The sequence below is a fragment of the Dermacentor variabilis genome, chromosome 9 (genome assembly GCF_050947875.1).
Source record: "Dermacentor variabilis isolate Ectoservices chromosome 9, ASM5094787v1, whole genome shotgun sequence".
In the NCBI taxonomy this organism is placed as follows: Eukaryota; Metazoa; Arthropoda; class Arachnida; order Ixodida; family Ixodidae; genus Dermacentor; species Dermacentor variabilis.
In genome coordinates, this window is record NC_134576.1 from 81,508,041 (window position 1) to 81,533,806 (window position 25,766).

General features: G+C 46.7%; 1 protein-coding gene across 4 annotated transcripts in view; it reads right to left on the bottom strand.

The window, feature by feature from the left end:
* LOC142557012 (carbohydrate sulfotransferase 1-like) overlaps positions 1–25,766 on the bottom strand; it is a 72,268-nt gene that overhangs the window by 12,330 nt on the left and 34,172 nt on the right. For 3 of the 4 annotated variants that reach the window (XM_075668546.1, XM_075668547.1, XM_075668548.1), the window contains one exon: positions 13,219–13,312. The gene's annotated coding sequence lies outside the window, so the exon portion shown is untranslated. Of the gene's footprint in view, positions 1–6,431; positions 6,522–13,218; positions 13,313–25,766 lie in introns of those variants that run through there. The other variant, XM_075668549.1, reaches the window with a different exon arrangement.

The following is a 25,766-nucleotide window of genomic DNA, read 5'->3' on the forward strand; positions in this document are numbered from 1 at the left end:
TCGATGAAATTAGGGCGACTCGACAGCTGAAGGCGACGGAGGGACTACTTCAGTTTTTTGAAACAGACTGGCTTGGACAAGAGGCTGCGACAGTGATGTCACCTACCGCGCGATACTGTCGGACTGTGACGATCTGTGTGCTGTGTTGTGTGCTCTCTCTCTCTCCTCCCCATATTTCATCCCCCCATCCCGCTCCCACGTGTAGGGTAGCAAACCGGTTAAGCAAAACTGATTAACCTCCCTCCTTTCCTTCTCCACTTTTTTCCTTCCTGTGTTACCTCCGTGTCGTGTGCTAAACGGCTTCGCTGGTCACCCAGCTTAACATAGTGGAATGGCTCGTGATTTATTCGTTAACTCTCAGTCAAAACGCTATGCGAATCGCTTGTGCCATTGCACACCACTGCGGCATATTCAAGTGATGGGAGACAGGCGGATGTAAGCGATTTGAGGAACGGAAGTGGGGTACGAAAAATGCCTCGCCGAACACGCGCAGGCCTCGTGCTTCTATACGCGCTTAGAGTAGGAGCGGAAGCTTCACGTACTATGCCAGAAGACACACCGCGGTCGCCTATTTCAACAACTCTCGTCACCACTGCATGATCAACAGAATCAAGGAAGTCGACATTGCGAGTTTTGCGCGAATATGATCGAATTTCGGTTTTCGATTAATTTAGAGTGAGCCCGTTAACTGGTGCCATTCAAAGGATGAGGTTAGGTCGGACTGCATAGCGCGGCAGTCCTCGACACTTCGTATCTCCTCAAATATTTTGATATTGTCAGCGTAAATAATAATAATAATAATAATAATAATAATAATAATAATAATAATAATAATAATAATAATAATAATAATAATAATAATAATAATAACACTTTTGCAGGTGATAACACGATATATGTACTAGAGAGAAAACCGTCGTTATGAGCTGCGTGCTGTAAAGTTAAACTGCCACGGGAGCTAGAAATGCGGCGAACCATGCGTACTCCTCGATGCCGTAGATTCTGCAGTGCAGAGTAAGAAAACGTTTGAAACATCGTCTATCACGTAAAAAAATAGTTTATACATAGCTTTCAGTTACAATGCTCCTGTCTCAAATTGCATACACGGCGAACTGCCTCAGGCTGGCGTTGCAGCGGCTTCGATTCAGCAGGCGCCATTTTGCTTCTGGACTTCGGATTTGAGATGCAATGGCCCAAATACCAAGCTACGACTGCAACGTTGTAAAATACGGCAACAAACTAAAACTAACGCTATCAGAGTATGCTTACTTTCATGCTTCACGCATTCATGAACGCACTCTAAACTTGTAAAACACGTATGTTTTTGTTATTGTTTTTCTTTTCACTCTGAAGTACCACAATTTTTTTTTCCTTCAGAAGACGCGGTGATCAACATTATGATGCCAAATGTAATTAAATTTGGATGTGTGGTAGCTCTGCCGAGAAGAATGTCATTAGAGAACTGAAGGCGCTAACGATTGAATGCCTTTTCTTTTTGGCTCGTGTGGCACCAGGTATATAGCTACAACTGCAATTATTACGTGAGGTTCAACGTCCCCCTTTCATTGAGATCGCCATACTCGTAGATCACAGGGTGAACTGTGCTCATTAGACAATTAAAAGTACCGCATCGCAATGGTTCCGTGTGATTGCGAGAAGATCATGCTCGAAATTCGAGACGAAAGGCTCGGAAATAACGCGCTAGAAACAAAAACTACAGGCAAATCTGCGAGCATTAACTGACGCCAACTGAACCGCAGCTCGTACGTCAGCATGGAAGGACTTGTCCGCATGAAAAAAAGGAGACTCGATGTGAGGCGTTTCCATTGGTGCGTGTCTTTTCTTTCGAGTCCAGCTACTAGTTCTCGGCGGCAGGACACCAACAGTACCAATGCGAGAAAGCTATGGCTTCGCCCGAAGCACTTCGTGTACTTTCGGGTAACCTTATGGAGCAATGAAAGAATATAAATAGAAGCAAAGAGCGCGCGCGAGAAGGGGCTCTTGAAATTAATCCCCGATTTTCATTCTCATTTGTCGTTAGCTGGGGAACTAAAGGGATAAACATCTTATCTATTACAGCGCTATGTATTAAAATAAGGCGTTCGATACACCACTCAGTGTTAAACTTCGAATTTCCTTTATACGCTTAGCTCTTCGTCGTTCTGACAAATATGACACCGTCCTGAATAGCGAGCTGCACTTACAGACCTCCGAGAGGAACCGTATTCACAAAAGCTCTTACCCTAAAATTGTTTTCAGGATAAACTTTCAGCAAACCATGGTGCTGGAAATAACATTAGGGAAGGTGTCTTGCCAGTGGCAATGATCGTCACTTACGAGGGAAGGAAACTGGCGAATTGGGCTCTTGAAACAGAACACTGTCAGACTACGGCGAACTACTTGATGCAGCAACACACGTTCACATACTCCGGCCCTGTAACTTTCCCACCATTGCTGCCGATAGCTGCCCGCTAGTAAAGCGGGAAATCTGCTTGATGTGGAATTAAGTTGAAGTCTGTAACGCTTAGACGGTGCGCACAGAGATGGACAGGCCATGCTTGCCGGCGTGAATATGGGCTTAAATAATCGCGACTGTGCCATTAGTCACCAGTCCCGGTAAATTGTGCGACCTGCCCCAACCAGAACTCTGAATACAAAGGATTAAAGATTCCTGTTTCGCGGACATCTTTACGGTGCCTACAACACCGTTTAGGTGGCAGTTGACCGATAAAAAATGGAAACGGGAACTGCTCAAATTATCTAACCCCATGTTGGTAACAGCCCTCATGTTGGGATCGTAAGGTTTGTTGATCGGTTGACCCATCGCGTTGTCTCACTGCATCGCACCACGCTGGTGACGTGAAGTGCATGCATATTCTGCTCAGAACAGGTCTCTGTGCATCCGTGCATGCGTGTGTGTGTGACGCCCCCCCCCCCTACACACACACGCACGCACACACAGGACGCCCTATAATATACGCAACAACTCCTTCGTATCTTCCGATGTCACGCATAACACGGAGTATCGTTGTCGTATCTTTTTTTTTCCATCTGCGGGAAACGAGCTATCCTTTCCATGGAAAAGGGCGGAGCCCCTGACGCGACGGCATTTCCTAAGCCCGGCGGAATAAGTGATACTCGCGATCTAAATGCAAAACAATAAAAAAAAACGCTGCTTGTTGAAGACTCCGTAGCGGCTGATCAGGACGGCCACCCAGGTCGTTTATTGGGCCATGTGCCGCGCAAGCTCGCGTGCTTAGTTTATCAGTTGCTTTCGTATTTCCCCCAGACATCCGGAGCCGTGCAGACGAACGGGCGTCTGCGAACTTGCAGAAGTACGGAACGCCGTGCAGCCCTACAGATTGCTATCTGCGGGAGATTCTTATCTGCTCTGGTCATTAGTGTTCCGTTGCATTGCGGAGGCTGGTTGATAACCCGGAGTAGAAAATCTTGCACGGGCTGACATTTGAGCATCCAAATCTACTGCGAGCGTGTAACGACTGCACCAGGGTGGTGCTTTCGTGAAGTGCTCTTTGCAAGGCACTCGGAGCAGAGTTGACAAATGATCGGCGTAAGTGTTCGAGTGCTTATAATGGAGTCCTACGCATTACAACGTTCACACGGCCGCGAAGATGCATAATGACCGCACAGCTCATTAGGCGCCTACATAAACACGTGCAGCTAGTAACACTGCTACGACAAGCACTCTATAATCCCTGTCTAGGAACTCAGGAGCCTCGTGGAAACATTACTACTCATCTAGCATTAAGGTCATCAGGGGCGCTATAACGTAAAACTATTCCAAACTTTTCTATTCCAATTCTGCTATCAGCCATCCACGATTGGTCAAAAACTTTTTTCGACCACCTCCACTTCACCTGTCTGTCACGCGACGTCACGAAAACCGCGATACCTCCCCATCTGATGTTATGTGTACAGACTGATTATGCATGATTTGACCGAAAAAAGAAAAACAGATGTTTCTGATTCGACCCCTTTTCGCCATTAGCCCTCGGCTATTGGTAAAAAGTTTTCGGGCTGCACCCACTTCACCTGCCTGTCACGCGACGTCACAAAACCGCAAAAACTCACCGCGTCAAAGTCACGTGTACGCGATAAAGATGCATTAATATGCCGAACAAAACCGAATTTGCTTCGGAATAGCCGCATGATGCCCCGTTCCGAAAGGAATAGAAGATGGCTGCCGCCGATCACTCAGACGCTGGCTACTCGCACCTGCCGGAGAGCATGGGTGTATTTGCGTATATTAACGCTTCTTGCGTGGCCGTGTAACGTTTTCGAGCACTTTCGGCACGTTTACCCCCTCATTCTGCCAACTCTTCTTTGCTGAGGGTCCGTTTTAGCGTCATTCTTGAGCTTCCGTTGCATGCCGCCGCGATTTTCGACCAGCCACCGCAAGCTAAGTAAGGGAAAGCCGACCAATCATAGCCGCCGGCACTACCCTCTTCATCCGGTTATCTACTTTCAGTGCAGTGGCTCGGCCCCATCGAATCCCTCTCCACTTGAGCCTTCTGCTCGCCTCTTGTCAGCCAATTAGATACGACAAGCCGCTCAGTGTAGGCAACGTTATTCGTTTTTCAAGCAAACAAAAGTGACCTCCTATGAACGAGGAGAGCGTTTGATTGGTCTGTTTAGACAACCCTGCGGGTGACCGCCCGGTGCTTGCGTTGGTGGTTACGCAAATTTGACATCAGGAGATTGGAATAGAAACATATTGGAATAGTTTTATGTTATAGGGCCCCAGGTTATTATTAGCTCGTAGTGGGAAATGAAGACAAGGAGCTATTTAGTTCGAAGAAACGAATTGCACGCTTATCAACATCGACGAGGTGACTCATTTAGCCGTGGTACAAGAAAAAAACAACTGCCCGTAGTATTGCAAGTCTGCCTTACAATACACACAATGCGCGCGCTATAATCAAATAAGCAAGTATATGCTAAAGCAATATATCTTACTTTATTAGCAACACACATGCACGCACGCACGCACGCTCGCACGCACACACACACACACACACACACACACACACACACACACACACACACACACACACACACACATATATATATATATATATATATATATATATATATATATATATATATATATATATATATATATATATATATATGCGTCACATGCGATTTGTCATTTAATGCCAAATGTTTATGCTACTTTCTCATGCTGCTTTTGTCCGTGGGCGCATAGTTTCGCGGTGTTTACCCAGTTTTTATCCCCCTTTGACCCGAACTTGTGCACCAAAATGTACTAATGTGATAACTGAAATCTCGCTCTAGCAGCCTTTGTTTCTCTTGTATCTTTTTTGTTTCGGTCGAATGAAATTAATTGAACTAGCACTCTACACATCCCGGTTGCAAGAACTTCCCATTCTACTATTACGTAAATTACTTTCTTTTTCTACTTTCAATCATTTCTGGTAATTTTTAGTTAAATGTAACTGCTATATAGTCTGTCCGTAGACGCTGTCATAAAACAGCTGATGTCATCAGCGTGTCACATGATTCTTGACACCTTTGCACGAGGAGTTTTATGTGTCCACACAAACATCACTATTAGTGATGTTAATATGCTCAACTAACCGTTGTTTCTCGTTTTCTCCAATAAGTTTAAGCGTGTAATTAAGAAAGTTGAAAACAAATAAGAGGTTTACCTGGAGTGAAAATCGCCGCTTTGGTGTAACGCCGGCTGTTACTCGCTTAACGTGTACAGTGCGGCTGAAAGTAGGTCTGTAACGCTTAAACGGTGCGCCCAGAGATGGACAGTTTCGCAAAGCAGATGTTACACGAAACGCAACAGCTACTTGGAGGTACGCGAGCCACTTCAGGTTCAACCAGAGCCACGCGCACGAATATACAGTCTTACAAATTTTAAACATCATATAAATACAGTCGCATAATGGTTACTCACATCCCCACTCATTCCGCGAACGTATTGCTAAATCACGTAATCAATTCAGCCCATGAAAATGTTCATAAACTGATTTGCGCTAAGGCATAAAAACGACTGGGTTAGAGGCGGAGAACACAGTAGCCACTCGTCATGTAATTTTGCCGGATGGATGCCAAAACCCATAAAATGTTTTTTGCGAAGCATAGTTGCTATACGGGCCTTTAATTATGTTTTTTTTTCCATCTCGGGACAAGCCTTCATGAACGGTTCCCATCGCACCCAAAAGCGCAAAAATGCTTGGAGCTCGAAATCCAGGAGAAAAGGAAATGTGATCGCAACCGCTGAATACGCGCACCCACCCTCTAATCGAAAAGCGCAGTACTAGATACACCTGCGCGTGACCGCCACATTGCTTAGTTGCATTCCAGGGTTCAACAGCGAAGTGCCACGCACTTTGAAAAATTTTGCGACCGGCTGTACAATCCAAGCTTTAGCTCACCTCACGCTGAGTTCTCCCCGTCTCGAGCCAACGGCACGGGCTGGCGCACGATAACATCTCGAGGAATCTCGTCCAGCGCGCACGCACACGACACCATTACTATAAACTGCAGCCACCCCCCACCCCAAAAAAAAGAAAAACTTGCTCTCCAATCTGTCACACCGACAGCGGTGACCAGTCTGGACACGCAGACACACACGCAGCGGGGCGCGGTGTATAAGCGACCCGGCCCCGGCGCGACGATGGTTCTCACCGCGTAACCCACTGTCCCGTGCCGTATCCTCGCCGTCGGTAGTGGACGGCACCCACGTGGGTGACCGCCCCCTTCTAGCTACCGCTAGGCCGAGCGTGTACACGGAGCCAAAATCGTTAAATAGGCTGCCGCCCGTGCTGCCTACTTCACGATACCCTCCTCACCCCCACTATCACTTTCGGGCCGCATTTCCTCCTCTCCCCTCCGCCCTTTCTCATAGGTGGTGCGTCCGACCAACCGCAGGCAATACGTCACATGCTTCGGTGATTTGCTTTATGCATCGCTGTACGTCACGCTTACGATTTTCGTACGTTTTTTTGTTTCTTCTTTTTTTTCTGGCGCGCGCTTTTGCGATTGCTCTGTACGTGTACGTAACGCTGCGTTCTGTGTGTGGTGTCATTCGTTCCGGTCCTCTTCGCCAGTGCCCTCCTCCTGCTGCGTACCCGCTATCCGTTTCCTTTTTGTTTCTTTATTTCGTTGTCCACCGAAAGCTTTTGACATTGCATTTAGCTGCTTTGGCGGGCGAACGAGGGCTGGAGGGTGAACGAGGGAACGAGGGCGAGCAACGTGTATAGAGGGGTAGGCCTCGGATACCGGTGGCCACGACAGTCGCGCGTCACCAACGGTAGTGATTAGAACATTCGGCACTGACACCCACTGCTCGCAAAGCACCGAGAGGACGATTGCTCAGCGACTGAATCCACCGTGGTTGCTCAGTGGCTATGGCGTTGGGCTGCTAAGCACCAGGTCGCAGGATAGAATCCCGGCCACGGGGGCCGCATCTCGATAGGGAAAAAATGGAAAACACCCGTGTACCGTGCTTTTTGGCACGGTAAACAGGCCCGGCTGGTTAAAATTATCCCGGACTCCCCCCCTATGGCGTGCCTCATGATCATGTCATAGTCGCTTAGATTTAGGTGCACGTTAAAGAACCCCATGTGGTCCAAATTTCTGTAGTCCCCCACTAAGGTGTGCCTCATAATCAGAAAGGGGTTTTGGCACGCAAAAACCCCATAACTTATTAAAAAAAATATAAGTGATTGATCCAAGTTTCAAGGGCGGGGCGAAGTAAATTGCAGACATCACGTGATAACTTGTATCAGCTAGCGTTTCATTTACTCCTAGATTTGGCCCACAGCCACAGCGACACGAAAATACAACGGAGCTTCTCTGCAAAGCATGCGGCTCTTGAAACGCCTTCATTCCAGCAAGTGATAACCATAGGAATGCAATCGCTTAGCAGATGCCCGTCGAACGCTAATTAGACGCAACAAAACTCATCCCTTAAACAGCCACGAAATCTTACATTCAAAGCAATGAGAAAAAAACGAGGAAAGCCTAAAGAAAATTCTATAATCGTACAAGAGCGATGTCGGGAATTCCGAAAGTTCTCGTTCCTACGAACCCTCTGTCATAGGATGGTTTGCAGCCTTCTCCGAGAGAGTCTGGAGCCGTGGGAGGGGCTGCGGGGCAGCGACAGCCTTGACGACCAACTCACTTTGGTCGACAGGGCGCGCAGAGTGGCAACTACCTGTGGCGCCCTGGAACGAGGACAGCGACCTCAACTTGTATGGGACCCATGAACCAAGTGGGCCCCACCCCACAAACGCAGTTTGTTTCTTCAGATAAATGTGTCTCTCTTTCTCTCCCTCTCTCTCTCTAATATTGCAATTTCCGACGCGAATAGGCGGCGAGCCAGCCCTCAAGAAAGTGCTTCAGAACGAGGACCTCCAAGTCGACCTCAAGAAGGCGCCTATTTGCGCAGAGTAAACAAAAACTGGAGGGACAGCTTAGTGGATTTAGTGCTGTGCCAGTTGGTGAACCTTGGCATCGAGAAGAAGGGCGCAAATCGACCCATGGACGGCATACAAGACTAGCGGTCGTCTGGTCCATCCTCTCAGCATACGAGCGTTAATTTGCGCCCTCCTTGCAAAAGGAGCGCCTGTCACGTACAATGTAAAATAATTTGCACCCTTCTTGACTTTGAAGGGTGTAAATTGTTTTGCGGCGCACTGCAATTTAGGAATGTGATATCCGGGCTACGTCTGCTCCGTTGGCACCGCACGCAAAGCGCGAAAAAGCTCGCGCGCTGTGCCCGCACGGGCGGGAAGTATCGAGGCAGAGGAAGATTTCCAGCGTCGGACAGTGGAGGCACGCGCATGCGCAGTGCGCCGGTCCATTCGGCTGATGGGCCCACCGAAGAGCGTCAAGAGTGGCGGCCCAAGCGAAGGTGGGGCGAATGCGACGGTAGCGCGGGAAACGCTGTTGTACCTACAATATTCCTAGACCCCCTCGGGGTGAATTAACTCCATCTCTCTATCACTTGTCATTACGACAAGTATTTATCTCTATGCTTGCGCTGCGTCCGGGGGGAAACGGGAGCGCGCAGTTAATCGTCTTCGGCGCCCCGGACTCTTCCGTATGATTGCATAAGTATCCTTGTTTTTCCTTTTTAATGACCTTTCTTCTTTTCTGCTTATCGGACTCTTTTTTTTTTTTTTTTTTTGCGGATGGGGGTGGAGGAAGCGGGTAGATTGGAAGGCTGCTTTACAGCATAGTACAGAAAAATAAGAAAATATATATAAATCCATGAGCCAGGCGCCCGAGAACCATTTAAGGGCGTAGTGAGGAAGGGAGAAATCACGTGACGAAAGCGCCCTCTTTCGAAATCGCGGCACGCTCAGCATGGGCTGACTTTTCACCACGCATTATTTTTGCGCGTTGAACTGCCGCTGCTCCAGTGGATGGCCGAATTTAGTTCTCACCGCACGCCGTTTGTTTACACTAATGACACTGATTCTCCTGAAGTACCCGTGCGTTAAGGCTTATCTCAGGGTTCTGTTCGAGGCCCACCACTTATTTTTTTATATATAAATCAATGATTTGCCTAATAGTATAAATTCGTCTATTTGTCTTTTTGATGCCGATTGCGTTATCTGCCGGGAACTAACTCATGATGCCGACGTCGCATTCCGTCAAACAGACCTTTGTGATATTACGCATTGGGGCGACCTCTGGAATATGGAACTTAACATTTCTAAATCTAAAACAATGAGAGTTTTGTGTAACCACAAGCCTTTACCTAACTGCGCGTATTCTTTTTAGGTAATCCGGATCGAATCTGTTCGGTCTTATATTTTGGTTCGCACATTACTCTTTCTCATGGGCTGATCATGCACACTGAATGCGCAACATCCAAATCTAATCGTATGCTCGATTGCTTAAAACGAAACATTTCTCTTCCACCACGGCCATTCATGAAACCGTTATATCTCGCTTACATCCGTCCTGTGCTTGAATACGCCTCATCTGTATGGTACCCCGGCCAGGTAACACTTATCAACAAGCTAGAAATAGTTCGAAACCGAAGGGGCACGTTTCATACTGTTCAACTACGTATAATCGAAAATCCAGTACAACTGCCATGAAAAATAGCCTTAATCTCCCTTCTTTTGGCATGCGCAGAAATTTCTCTCGCCTCTCCCTTTACCAAAGGACCTATTATCACAATCACGTACGTAAATCGCGCTGTATACAGCCTGCTGCTTTCATATCCTGTTGCCTTGATCACCACTGCAAAGTTGCTATTCCTCAAGGAAACACCAAAGCATATTCCCATTCTTTTCGACTCATACCTTTCCGGGAATGAAATCAGCTACCGAGCTCTGCGGCCAGTATTACTAACACTGAAAGAGAGAGATAAAGAGGAAAGGCAGGGAGGTTAACCAGATATCAGTCTCCGGTTTGCTACTCTACATTGGGAGTGGGAGATAGGGGTTAGAAAGAGGGCATAGAGGAAAAAAAAAAAGAACAGTGAAGAGCTTACCCATTAACGCTTGATAGTTTCTTTTTTTTAATGGGCTATTTTAGACATACATGTCAATGTGCGTAGCACATTGACATGTATGTTACCATCTTCGTCATTCCGCGTTCCTTATGACGCATGCTACCCCCCTTATTTTCATTTCCGTTGTTGCTTTTTGTGATTTTCTTTCTTTTCTGTAAAGTGCTCTGGATTAAATTTGTAAGTTTATTTCTGTGCCCCTCACCTCTATAATGCCGTAAAGCCTTGAGGGCACAATAAGTATTCAATAAATAAATAAATAAATGAATGAATAATCTTACACTCATGCATTCGCTGAATTATGCCAGGATGACATAGGCTCGAGTCCCAACAGTGTTTGAGCGGGAAGTGTGAGAGACCGCCCAAATTAATTTATTGATTGATCGGCCGATTGATTGATTGATTGATTGACTGATTGATTGATTGATTGATTGATTGATTGGTTGATTGATTGATTGATTGATTGATTGATTTCGATTTACTATCCCCAACAAACAAAGTAACTGCGCACGACAAATTTTGCACATTTGGGGTGAGGTTCTGTAACACTGAAACTAAATTCCTTCTCTCTCTCTCTCTCTCTCTCTCTCTCTCTCTCTCTCTCTTTTCCTTTTCTTTTTTGTTCTTTTGATAGCTGCCGACTCTGTAACAACGTTACCGTGCTAGAATTTCTCGCATACGCAGTAAATAGTTACTTACATGCAGTTTTAACGCGGCGAGTTGAAAACGTGTGCAGAAAGCAACGTGGCTTCCTGGTGCAGGGGGTGTAGACGCGCTCTCATTTTACATTACGGAAATAGGAGATAGCGATCACGTGGTATAACAAACTATGATATGCATAGCCTTGATTGCTAAGTATACTGGTTGCAGGTGACACAATAGTGGTGTCGGCGAAAGGGAGGCGCGCTGGAAGCGTCGGTCCTTCATTCAGCGTTCATTCTTCTTTTCTCCGCATTCAAGACGCGGATATTATGCTGGCCATGGTGGACGTGAAGACCTACTGTGTGGTCTTCTATTAGGCCTTTCTTTTACGAACGCATATTAATTCCTAACTGGAGCGGTGGGCAGTGTCTAATATGATATCTGTGACACAGAAAAACATTCAAGTATTATTTGTGTGACTGCCCATCAGAAGCAACTCCGTTTCAAGGAAATTGGATGACATGCATTTCACCGAAGAGAAGATGCTGAAATCCACGCGCCTTCTTTGTAAAATCTCGAGCCATAAGTTGCAGGGACTACAGAATCAGCACAAAAAGATGTATTCCTCTTAGAACATCGTCGCACCGTGGCATTGGTCCAGTAAATTGAGTTGCACAAACAGACACACGCGGATTGCACTAATAGTGTTAAAAAAATTAATTTTGTGGTTTTACGTGCCATAACCGCGATGTGATTATGAGGCACACCATAGTGGGGGAGTCCGGGTTGATCTTAAACACTTGGGCCTCTTTGCAGTGACGAAAAGCACGATACAGGGGTGCTTTGCATTTTTTTCCCAATTGAAACGCGGTCGCCGCAGTCGGTATTATACCTCGCGACCTCGAGCTTGGCAGCCAAGATCAAAGCCACTACGCCAAAACGGCGAGTCAGCACCAGTTGGTTTGAGCCGGCACGTCCAGGATGCGAGGGAAAAGAAAAACCATTTTTTTCTTGCCACCATCGCTAGTCAAGCTTTTTCCTCGCAGCAGTAGGAAGTCATGAAAGCGCTGTTGCGTTACTTGAGATTCGCGAGGCTCTAATACCGCTTTTTGTGACGTTGCGGAAAATAAGCGCTTCAGCGTGTGTGCGTACTTGCACGTGCTATAAGCTCTATCATTTGCCGTACAGCACGGGCCGTGTTTATGCAGAGAAGAGCTAGGGGCCTTTCCGCATAGACAAGTGCTGTTCTTTTTGTGTGTGTGTGTGTTAATGATGGGCCGATGAGTTCTCCTAAGCCAAACAACGTTGCTTTTCTAAAATCTTGATACACTTTCTCAGCAAGCACCGCCATTCGCAGCTGACAATCAGCATCACCCTCTGCCCCTGTAGCCGCTGCTAGTTCTGTATTTCGGCTGCACACAAGGTTATAAATGGAGGAAGAGACGCGTTGCGCGAGTGGCGGCTCCCCCTGGTTTCAGTTGTGTGAACTGCTCGTAGCAAAACGAATGCAGAAAGTTGGAAGGCGACTCAACCTCCAGTTGAAGTCCATGAAGCAGAGTTTTCCCGAGAGAGTTCAGAGTGGAGGATTTGGCCAGTCATATAATTTATTCTGAGGGGCCCACAGTGTTTCAAACGACAGCATTTCAAGAACGCTAGGTGTCACGAGGGAAGAATGCGAGAACGCTCTCCCCGATCACAGCCGGAACCACCGCATGGCGGTACCACCCCCGTGAGGTGGTATTTGCATGGTGGCACTAGCGGTAGCGATACCATCGGGACTCATGTGCAGCAGTAGTTTCCGCGGTACTAGATCTATCTTAGGGATCGGCGCACAATTTTAGACTGCACCATCTCGGAGATCAGCCCGCGAAATAAGATAGAAACATACCCAAAGCCGAAAAGTAGGAGTAACTCGAAAAGAAAGACTCCTTTAAAAACTAAATGTTTCTACTACTGCACCAAGCATGACTAAGAGAAAGATTGAGTCTTGAATAGATTGACAAGTGCTACAACACAGCTACACCCGCTATGTGAGCTGTAACTCTCACCTTTAGTGTAGAATAGAAGGTACAGTAGTGTATGGCAGGGTGAGGTAGGAGTTCTTGTGGATTCTGAACCACAGCGCACATGGCAGCCTCATTCCTGTAAGCGAAACAAATAAAGTGCAATTAGAACAGTTCAAATTAGCCGTATGGCACTTGACGTGCCCAACCAATGCAATAAATCATGAAAGCATTATTATTGTGACAAAGGACACAGAAAACGAATAGGTGAGAGCAAGGAGCCTTCCTTCGTCCTCTTCAATGCGTTTTCGGGCAAATCATCCTCATTCTGCTTTCACCACGAACCATCCATCAAGTTGTAAAGCTCCCTTTTTTTCTGCGAGATATGTATTGTGAGTACTAGCCACCTCTCTGGACGGTTTAATAAAGTTTACGAATTCGGGCTCTTTCTATCATTTTACCAATGTTCTATAAGCTTTGCCGAAAAACAAATTCGCGAGAAAAAAATGAAACGTGTCGGTCGCCTACCATACTGCTCTTGATTTCAGATAGCACATCAGAGGGCTATCTGCTTCAAGAAAACTTATTCTGACAAGTTCATGAAACAGGTCGAATTGGAGACGACAGAGTCGCTGAATAAGTTACTTTAATTTTAAGAATAACAGTGCGTTGTTTTCTAGTTTATTCAGTTCCATGTTTGCTGCTGCTCGTGAGCTGCGTTGAGAGTTTAAATATGGTTAATAATGTGCGTAAAATTTTATTCGGACTAATTGTGCTTTGGTAAACCTATAAAAGATAAGTCTTATTCTCCCCATCCCACCTTAAGTGTAGTGTCCACAAGATTGTCAAGCATATTAGCAGCGTTGACAGGATTGTGAGTATCCATCGTGGTAAGATACTACGAGACCATTTTCAGAGCGTGCGCGTCATATAAGCTCAGTGCATACACATTACGAGGGCTAAGAACCGCGAGTAAACAGACACCTTAGTCCTCCCACCTTAGAAATTCCGACATTCTTTTAAAACATTTTCCGACATCCGTGAGTTGTCTTCTAGGCCTGCTTCAGTTCACAGTCGCTTCGCGAGACTGTCACCTTTTGGCATTCAGAAGAGAGGTGCTCTGGGCGGGCGCGGTTACCCGGGTCGTGATGTGCCGTCACACTAGGCCGACCCGACACCGATTTCGGGCTGCCGACTGTCGGCAACAGCGTTTCATTCCTTCGTGTCGGCGCCTCTGTCACACTGTGCCGACGCCGAGCTCCACGCCGACCGTCGGCAGATTGTCGGCGTCGGTACAGTGCGACAGAGGCGCCGACACGAAGGAATAAAACGCTGTCGCCGACAGTCGGCAGCCCGAAATCGGTGTCGGGTCGGCCTAGTGTGAGTGAGCCCTTATACAAGGCTTAGATTGTGGAACTTAGCTATATAACAAGAAATCAGTTACTCACAACAATGCTTACACGTTACCAGCAGTTAGTAAAGACAATGATTGTGCCAAGATATTGCCAAGGGTGTTTGTGAAACAAGGTCAGGTTACTTGGGCATCAACAATTTTAAGTAAAACTGCTGTGCTACTGCGGGTATTTTTGGCAAAGGAGAGAGGTCAAAAATAGGAAGACAATACGAAATTAAGAAGGCACGTTGCTTAACCGGAAAGTTGTTCTGTTGACTACCCTATACACGAGAAAGGGTTGGAGAGAATTGTTTATGCTGTTTGTGGATGTTTGTGTTGTGTTCTTACCTTTTCCGTGGCTTCCTGGACTCGCGTGCAGAATGTTTGACGTGTACGTGCTCTGTGACTGTATTCGGTGCTTTTTGTTGCTTTTCGTGATCTCATGTTTTGTTTGTTTCGCCGTGAGCAGAGGAGTAGGAGGTCAGACTTACAGGTACCAGAGTTCCCTATGAATTTGTTTTATTAAAAACCTTATGAGAAAGAAAGACAGACGGTTTCCTGAACACATGCACACGCAATGAAAAGATCACATTGTCAAATGAGACTACACAGACGAGTATACTTTAAAAAAGGAACGCGGTAAAGCACGTTCAAGCTCTTTCGGCACATGAACGGCAAGGTCGGTGTTCCGATATCTTGTGCGTAGAGACAAATGCCTATGATCCAGTCGCGCTAAGGCGACGAAGAGTGACTCTTTCTGTGCACCAAACGCAGTCAAATCACACAGTACACGATCTATGGTCTAAATACGGCGTCTACATAGTTATCCTGGCACTGTCAGCCACTGCTAAGCCAGGACGTGCGAACAGCGAAGTGCAAAAGACAACACTACTGGCCTACAGTGCCCATGCGTCCACAAGAGTGCTCGCCTCTTCGAAATGCCACCGCTGTTCGATCGTAGATTTTGCATATGCGCTCCACAAATAAAAGCGCAGTTTTTTCTTCTGAAGACCTACCCAACGCACCTGCACGCACTCAAGGTAACTAGCAGCGTAGTTACTTCCACCAACCTCACAGTCCTACTGGCTACTCCTTCGTATGTCAGGAAAAGTAAGTAGAAGTGCGCATTTGAGAAGGTTTAGCTCAAGCTAAATGTTCTAAGCAAAAGCCAGATACTAACCTTATTTAACTGTACCAAACCAAATAATTATTTCAAACAATTTTAAAGCGAAAGCTGTATATGACTAACCTTCCGTAGTTCTTTCGGCGTCCGTCAATAAAAAAAAAGCATCATGTGGGCCGATCCTGGTGACAGTGCAGAAATGGTCCTAGTTCAATAGCACATACCCCTGTGGGCTCGGGAACCTGTAACGCACCCTTGACCTATTCTTGTCACACGTGGGACCCAAAGAGGTCCCAAGCACACCAAGAACAAATGTTGGTGGAATTCGCGGAAAGGAATAAGCTGCGAGTAATGAACACCTTCTCCAGGAAGCGTTGGGAAAAAAATTGGACCTGAAATAGCCCTAATGGAGAAACAAGTAATGAGGTTGATTTCGTACAATCTGCCGATCCCAGCATAGTGCAGGATGTAGAAGTGTTAGGTGGGGTGAAATGCAGGGATCATAGGAAACTAGGCTAGCTTCAGAATCAGCAATTGAAGTGGGAGGTAAGGCACCAAGGCAACATCTAGCTAAGCTCTACTAGGCTAGCTTCAGAATCAGCAAATGAAGTGGGAGGTAAGGCACCAAGGCGACATCTAGCTAAGCTCTCCGAAGTAACTAAGTACTTAATAAAGAAACAACAAAGAATGAAAGTGTTCAACTCAAAAGATGAGATAGAAATCGTGGCAATGTAAAAACTGATCAACAAGGAGAAAGTAAGGGATATTCGAAAATATAACTTTAGAAATACTGAGGATCGAAGCAGTAAAGAAATGGAAGCAACATGACATCAGTGAGAAGGAAACTTGGTGTAGGACAAACCAAGATGTATGAACTCAAAGATAATCACGGTATTATCATCAGCAATCTCGCATATGTAGTAAAAGCAGTGGTAGAATTCTATACTGACCGGTACAGTACCCAAAGCAGCCACGATACTTCCACTTTGCTTTTTGTTTGAGAGCTTTGACTGTCGTCAGCTTTCGCTGTCATTCCATTTTCACAGAGTGGAATGGTTGTCATGCTTTTGTTTGTTAGCTTTATTAGCAGCCAAGTCGTCCGATTTCGCCACAACCTGAGTTATCTCACGTTAGCTTTCCTCCGGTTCCCGCCATGTGGGCTAGCCATAATGGATTGAAAGTGCTTAACCTAATCATACTTTGCTTGTTTTCGCCGTAAGTTATGGTAATAACGAAGTCCAGAGCTTACTGCTTCTACCTCCGTCCCAGAAGTAAGAATATAGGTAGAAGTGCGTCCAATATTGACTGTAGGCTGAATGGCCCAGAGCTGGAAAATAAACGCATTCCGAAATGACCCAAATCCATATGTGTAGCATGTCCCAACCGCCGAGTTTTCTTCTTTTTTTTTCATTCTCTGTTGCCTTCGAACCGCTTGCGTAGGTTACTGTCAAAAGGGGCGCATCACACAATATCGCGTGTGCTACAGTGGACATGTCACCTATGCCTACACGTTTTCCATTTTGCAACGTCTGCGCGCGTTAACTTGCGGTACGGGCTGTATGCAAATCTGTGGCATCACGCCAAGCCGCTTCCTCACGCATATTTTTTTTTCTTTTCTAGTTTGCGCTACTCCCAAGCATCGCTAAAAGGTATCGATCGCTCTTGTCAGCCTCGTGTCATGAAAACGGACCTATATATCCTCCAGAGTACCAGAATTCAGCGAACGTATTTGTTCGATATTATAACTAGCAGAAACCAGAAGCATCTTTTTTTTTTATTTACTTCTATGCAATGTGTGTCATTAGTATAGAACTGTACGGGTTCGGCAGCTCAAATACCACCACATGCGGTATTTCTACGTCTGCTAACCTCACTTCCAGCCGGCTATAGAGAATGATTTGCGGTACGTAGATTTGCTTAAACTTCTGGTATCGAAAGACGTTCGGCATTAATATAACTTTCTTTGCGCTCATTTGCTACAGCAATTTTTGTATGGCAGCCAATGGTGCTATTTAACCTCTAATCGTTACCATTGGGCAGTTCTCAGAACATCCCAAACAAGAGTAGTTCTTTAGAATATCAAAAATAGTTACGAACGGGAGAGTGTTCCCGAAGATCACTTAGATTAAGCCGCAAGGATACACAGTAAGATGTTTGGTGATTTATATGCGTACTGTAACTTACGCGATGAACATGATGAATATGAACTGTTCTGGAGAAACATCGTGACACTAGAATCGCACAGTTTAAAACAATACAAGAAAACAAAGCTGCGATGTCGTTTCTGAAGGAATGCATGCCACATCGTAGAAATATTTATGTACTACATAAGATTTCACGGTGTTAAACATGTTAATGCAGTATATACACGCATATAACAAGAAAGCGATGCACTTTGTTTTAGGTAAAGTGTAACTTATACGTGACGGCTGCTAGAAATGGTCGATTGAAAGCAAATGCGGTGTTAAGCAGGCTAGACGTGTTGCCGAAACTCTTTATGAGCAACCACTCATCACATCGCGAATTCTTGGGTTAAAGTCTGTAGGTCCTTACTAGTGTTTCTTGTAGCTTAGCTGCCCTCTTTCTCTCCCTTCTCTCTCTTCCCCTTATCCCTCCTCCCAGCGTAGGGTAGCCAACCGGGAACGTCCTTGGTTAACCTCCCTGCCTTTCCCACTTTGTCTTTCTGGTTTAATAAGAAAAGCGGCTAGAGAGAGAGAGAGAGAGAGGAACATAAGGACGGCAGGGGTGTTAGCCAGTCAAGAGTCTGGTACAACTGGGTAGGGGGAGAAAGTGAAGACAAGATGGGAAAGATTAAACGTAAGAAAAACAGTGAAGAGGCAGTCAGGGTGAATGCACTCGCTACAAACACCAAAAGCCAACAGGCGTTCGTAGACAGTCCATTCGCCTTCAAGAATTAGCTCAATGGAACTTTTGCAGCCTCGTGCATGCAAAAGTTCTTATGCAAGAATACCAGGATCTTTTTCTCCAAGAGAGGTCTGTGATCCAAATGGCTGAGCTATGTAGCTCACAGAGCGCACCGCTGGACGTCGAGGAATAGGCACTTATTTTATGTATGACAGCTACGGCAAATCCAGGCATTAGTCCGCTCTACGTTTGTTCATTACCATGTTATCAGTTTAACGGTGTCTCACAACTTTACGCTTGGCTGTTTATGAGTGTTGTACGAAATGCGCATAAGCGATGCCACAGGTTGGAACCACCAACCAGACAGACTTGTCTACCAGTCAAATATATATATTAAACATTATTGAAGGACACTACTAAAGTGTTGCTATTATTTTTTATTTGCATCCCTCAGCAAGGGTGCCATTACCTAACCGGAAGGCAGACTTTCGTATTCGACATCAAAGCGCCACTATATATAGCTTTGTTGAATGTCGTCACGACATTTTTAGGACATGTGGAAATGCTAGAGGCGGCTGTCTGATTTCCCCTGCCAGTAATAAGAAATACGTGACGTGCAACCCTGGCTTTCAGTCGTGCCCTGTTTGAAGAAACATTGTGATGGGTGAGAAATATCACTTTGAATGAAGTAAATGTTCTATTAACATCATGCATTGCATTCGTCAACGCCTGCAACGAGCAGAGCTAGGACAACAGGAAGGCATTATAGCCTGTCGATGTGACGTCTCTGACCAGTGCACCTGCACTACGTCCCTTCTGCACCGACAGCCGAGTCGAGCTGTTTCTCCTTCAGTAATCAAAGCTCACGCTCAGGATTGGTTTTCATCATCATCATAATAATCACCATCAGTCTATCTTACGTCCGCTGCAGGAGGAATGCCATTCCCCAATGACCTAAAATTACCGTACTCTACTGTTGGGTCAGCGGACTCCGTTCAATGTCTGCACATTTCCTATTATACAATCGCTATAGTAGACTGTCATTCTTGACGTAGCGGTTCTTTACGGTACGCTTCTTTCTGTGCGCGCCGGACAGCGAGTGTCGACAATACGTCATTATTTGTCAGGTATGTCTAACATGTGTTGGCGGCCCCTGGAAACCTAACTGGTCCGTGGGTTCGGGGCTCGTCCAGGTCTCCGCGGGCCATGTTTTGAATAAAATTAGCGGGCAGCCGCTCCTGCACGCAAACACCACCCGTTCTCTCTGCCCTCGGTGGCCCCAACCCACGGACCACCCTGGTTCCAGCTTCGAGCACTCCGCTGTGCCTTTAGTGCCTTGGAGATCCTGCTCCGCCCGAATTATTATATTCTCAGCTCACCTCGTGAAGTCTCCGTTTGTTGGTACATTTTTTTTTTTATTTTCGCATGCTAATTGATGTCACAAGACCTAGGTCGCACGATAAACGTCAATTTTAACTTCTGTAATTGTTTCAGAACACGAAACTTGTATAATAAAATCAAAATAAGATAACATTATGGGGTTTAACGACCAAGAGCAATATAGGATCTACGAGAGACACCGTTGTGGGGGGAGGGGAGATGGGGGAAGGGGGGTGCTAAATGAAGTGTAACTTCGAAGTCCACTAGCGTTTTTTTTTTTTTTTTTTTTGCCTTCCGCCCCAATTGGAATGCGGCTGCCGCTTCCGGAAATCGAACTCGTCCCGCTGTGCTGACTTGCACAATGCGATGCGCCGTCACTGAGCCGCAGCGGTGGGTCCGAAGATGAATACTTCCGGATAACGCGTCGAGTTTTGTGAGACCACGAGCGGCCCCTGAATAACATGGTGCATCGAGCCACAGCTCTACATGTGTAGTCACGTGGGCACCAGCCTCTCCCCTTGTTACATAGGCCACAGTGCGCGCGTGCAGTAACGGTTTACGGCGCGCTTATTCAAGCGCGCGCTTTCCGTAACAAGCAAAAAGAAAGAAAGCGCATCCGACCGCCGCAGCTTTTGTATAGCGAAGGAAATTGAGAGGGGTGCTGTAAAAAGGGTTGGCGGTAAGCGCTCGGCCTCGCGCTATTTCAATCCTCCAAGCGACCGCCGTGGCAGGCGAGGCGTAACTGTCCCGCTCGTTCCCGAGGCGGCGCCTTGCGGCGTGAGCAGTGCCCGAGAGAGACGGCGGAAGGCCGCGGAGAATCTGGGTCGTGCCCGCACGGTTGAACCGGTTAGCATTGCAACGTGAACGACTCTGTCTCTCTCTCTCTCTCTCGTGCTCCGCTCTCGCAGCGCGAGCCGTGAGACGACTCGCTACAGTTTGTCGTCGTGGTCGACCCTCCGACGAGCAGCTTGCATCAGCGCGCGGAGATGCGTTCCGCGTATGTGACGTCGCCCGCGCGCTCGACCGCAGGGGACGGCCGATGAGAGAGCTTGTCGCAACGGTACGCGGGGCGCGTCCTCCCCTTTCCGGGGGGCCTCCGTCCTTGCCGGTTCTTTCGAGTAGAAGCAACCCGCGCACTCTTCGTGAACAGCGCGGAGCTTTAAGCTTCTCCGTTATCATGTCGCCGGGTTACCGGAGATGCGTACGGCGGTAACAATGTCCGCAGCGGCATCTTGTCACGCAGAGTTGAATCAAAGAGCGCACAAAGCCAATACATTGCGGTGACCTACCGTATTCTGCTTAACTGCTGGTGTAAAGTGTTATAGCAACATGACCATTAACACGCCGTTTATTTATGATTGTTTTTTAGACAAAAGCAGTCACGTAATATATAAAAAAACGTCGCAGTTTCGCCCGAAAGGCAAAGCATCGATTGCGATAGCAAATTCATCATCGCCATCAGCCTATTTTATCTCCACTGCCAGGACTGAGGCCTCTGCGATCTCCAAATACCTCTATCCTGCGCCAAATAATTCCAACTAGCGCCTGCGAATTTCCTGATTTCACCACGCCACCTAGTCTTCTGCCGTCCTCGACTGCGCGTCCCTTTTCTTGGCACACATTCTGTAACCGTAATGGTCCACTGGTTATCTAAGCTACGCATTACATGGCCTGCCCAGCTCTATTTTTTTCTCTTAATATCAATTAGAATGTCCGCTATCCCCATTTGCTCTCTAATGCACACCGCTATCGTCTTGTCTCTTAACGTTGCACCTAGCATTCTCCCTCGTAATGGGAACAGCGCGAACAAGACGACGACGGAGTGAAAGGACACAGGACGAGCGCGGACTCAACTGAAGCGCTCGTCCTGTGTTGTTTCACTCCGTCGTTGTCTTGTTCGCGCTGTTCCCCTTATGAATGTATACCAACACGGCCAACTTTCCGCTTTAATATAGCATTCTCCATTCCACAGAACTTTGCGTGGTCCTTAAATTGCTCTCAAGCTTCTATGTCAGTCTCCAAATTTCTGTCCCATATGTTAGCAGACAGCAAATTGGTGAACAGGTATAAGAAGTAAGAATAGCAGTTTTACCTGCCATATAAATTTCTAAACATAGACATACTAACTAAATTAAGAAGCATGGTGTCACGCGCTCCAAGCAAACGTGAACACCTTTCACTCGATGACTGCGGAAACTATCTGTCAAAACGCTGCATTGATTAAGCGTGGCGGCTGCAGCGAGCGAATTGACCTTCGTGCTGCCGCTCGCATCCCCCCCCCGACGCGAACTAAGCCACGAAAACACAGCGAAGCGCGGACTCTGTGCCCGTGGCAGATGGCTTTCGAGATACAACGGCCCGGAATAGAACGCGCCCCCCCCCTCCCCTCCCCCGGAGCCTTGAGCACGACAGAAGACGGCGCGCTTCCGCCCCGCTTTCCTCCGTTGGGCGCGTGAGATGGAGCCGCGATCGCCTGCTCACCCTCGCAGGCTTTCACATACCGCCTACGGCACGCGGCGACGATTTTATCGCCCATGGACCTTATACGAAAATTCACAGTGACGTCAGACGTACGCCTGGAGTCTCCATGAAATTTCTATCGCGATAAAAAATATTTAACCGCATTGTAGCTGGAGAAAGCGTCACAAGATGACAAAATACCGATGTCCGCCGATAGCGTAACCCGGTAACATGTAAAGTTTACGTGCAAACTAAATCTCTCTAATTTAAGATCGGTGCCTTCTCTGTTCTGCCTGGCGATCCCTCAGAATAAAGGATACTTCACCGGCTGACATGCGGCTGTCACGCGTGCTGAGCACGCCTCATCGTTCACTCAAGGTAGATAAATCTGCATCAACTGAGTCTTACAGACAGGCAGTCAGGTTCCAGACCTTCGGCTCTTCCAGCGCCCAGAAATCACAGCTCGCTTAAAGACAACAACGTCGTCCCCTCCTTACCGTCACGAAGAGGCCACTGATTGATGACAGGGTCATTGTCGAGAATTCCCGGGGAAAGCCGTCGACGGCCGCTTCACAGTTTGCCACGTGGTTGCGTCGTGCTGTGCAACGTTGGAGACACATGCTACGTTGGGGAACGGGAGGTGGTGAACGATCTGGCGTTCGTGATTGGCCAGTGAATTCTTTCGACGAGAAAAAGAGGGAAATAAACTGCATAAAAAGCGGATCCGTACGACTGTGAAAGAGAGGCTCGGACATGCATAAACTCTAGCATGTGGTGTGCTCCGATAGTTGGAGCCATGTTTGTAAAACTGAATCATCTACCTTTCTCGAATATAATCCTTTTTCTGTTCTATTAACCGTGGCTCGGAACTATTACTTCTCCCGACAACTTTCACGGCATCCTCCATGGAACCTTCGTTGGCCGCACGGACCCCCAATTTCACAACAGCTCATGTGCGCTCTCTGGGCACAGGCCTTGACTTAGCTGCCGAAAAAGATACGCGGTTGGGAAGTTCTGGCAACGTGTATAAGATCTAGGAGTGGCGGAGACCACTTATACTGTGTAATGAAGAGTTGTCCACTTCCCTAAACACTGACACGCAACATATTTATAGATTTTATTGCGGCGTTTAACATTCACTTAATATATACGCGCCGCAATCGGGATCAGTGTTGCCGTTAGCTTAATTGACAGCTTATATCCTTAGCTTATGCAGCTAAGGAGCACAGCTTCAAAGCAACAAAACAGTTTCACTTAAAGGAAGCACTCTATGGGATGCTTGTCTGCAGTTCTGCGAAGAACTATATATAGTTAAAGGTGTAAAACTATCTAAAGGTGAAGATTTTAGCGCGCGGATTGTTGCGCGCGGTTCTTCCTGATCCAAATGCCACAACATCTTTGAAATTGGGGTGGCCACTGAAAAGCAAAATGCTTGTCGGAACTGCATATGCATATATCCAGTCAGTTCGAATAATTTAACAGTCACAGGGAGGAGGCGTGCCCTTGCTGAGGTGGTTAATGATGTTATTGAGTGTGGTGGCTTTTTCCTTTATTATTTGGAAGGTTCCCTTTGGGCATACTACTGTTCGCGACATAAATACACAAAGGAGCGTCACGCGTGCACGAATAAGATTTTCTTTCGTCTTTTTTTTTTTTCGTGCGTAAAGTCTAGCAAGGACCGATAAAACGGCCGATGTATCTATAGTGTTGCAAATCAAGAGGGTGACCCGGACGTTGACCAGTCACTCGAAGGCATCGCAGAGGCGCATGTTGCACCCCTGGACACGGTCACAGAAAGTGCGTCACGTTCACTGCATTAATATAGTCGGTCGAAAAGGGCATGCTACAATACGCAGTAAGGTACTGCTGTGGCCTGTGAGCACTCAACGCCGACGTAAGTGAAGCCCGGCACGAAGTATCTGAAGCGCCGCCCTGCAGGATCCCACCCACCTTGCAGGATTTTCGTTTGCCTTTAGCGTTGGCAGTTGCCCGCAGGTATCATCGAGAAATTGCGGTACTGGGTGACATATGGCGGGTGGCAGGGTATTTCATACGCGCTGCAATGTTGCGTCTTTCACTTTTCCCGCCGTTTTTTTTTTTTTTTGTCGATATGTTCCCGTTTCTGTCGAATACACTTCGATGAATCTCGGTTTCCAGAAAGGAAGACGGTGAACTCTGTGGCGACTAGCTATTTCAATGTTGTCAGGCGGTGCTGGCGATTTTCCATCTGGGTATAAACGTTCGTCATTTGAAACGACGGCTGTAATGCTTCTTCGATATTCCCACTTCAAGTGTCCCGTGAAATAAGCAACGCGAGGAGGTTCCATCGATAGCACCGAGCTTTTAGGGCGCCTTTGAGGGTTGTCCAATTGGACAAACTGCATTTAAACATGAATTGTTTTAAGTTAATTACGTCTATAGATCTCCCAGCAGTCTTTTCTCTCTTTTTTTCACTCGTTTGCCACGGACTTAGCACCACCGCTTTCACACATCTGAATGAATGTGAAACAGGAGAAATGAGGCTCACTCTAGGCACCCCTTCCGTGCCTTCTGTATGTCGAATCAGAAAACAAGACGTCGTAAATACCTTTCTTTCTTATCGCCTTTTTTTTTCTCTTCCACTTTCTCGTGGAGTTTCCAAAGTTAATGGCTCCATTTGTTACAGCCACGCCGCCGCACCGCAGCCCCGCCCAGTATGTCTGGGACTTCCAGACCTACGGGAAACTACGTAAGGACGAGGAAGCGCGATGACACGCCAGGAGTGTCCACCCAGCCGCTAGTAGTAATCGGGGCTTTTTCCAAGGCGCTAGACGCTAAGATGAGCGTCTTCGTTCCGCGGACGCGACTCTCTGACTTCGTCCGCGCTGGTCCTTGCGCAGTCATTTACGGTGCCGCCAAATCTCGATCAACCCGGGCTCGTATTCCTAAATTAACGAAATAAAGCCTCAACTCTAGTGCACTATTCTAAAGAGAATACGGTAGGCAATCGTTATATCTGACCTATTAACTGGCGATATTGTAAGTTTGCCAAACTAACTACTAGCGGAACAACACGTTTGTTTATATATATATATATATATATATATATATATATATATATATATATATATATATATATATATATATATATATATATATATATATATATATATATATATATATATATATATATATGGGGAAGCTTGCCGTCCGTCCAATCGTAAACAGTATTTAAGAAGGGACAGCTTTGGCCCTTCAGGCCTCAAGATAGCATATTCATTGTTCTGGCTTAAAGAAATCGCAGGGCTTCACGTTGCACTTGAACGACCGGAGCTTCTCCGGAGCTTATAGCAGACTCTCACGTGACCCCCGACGAAACTCCATACTATTTCC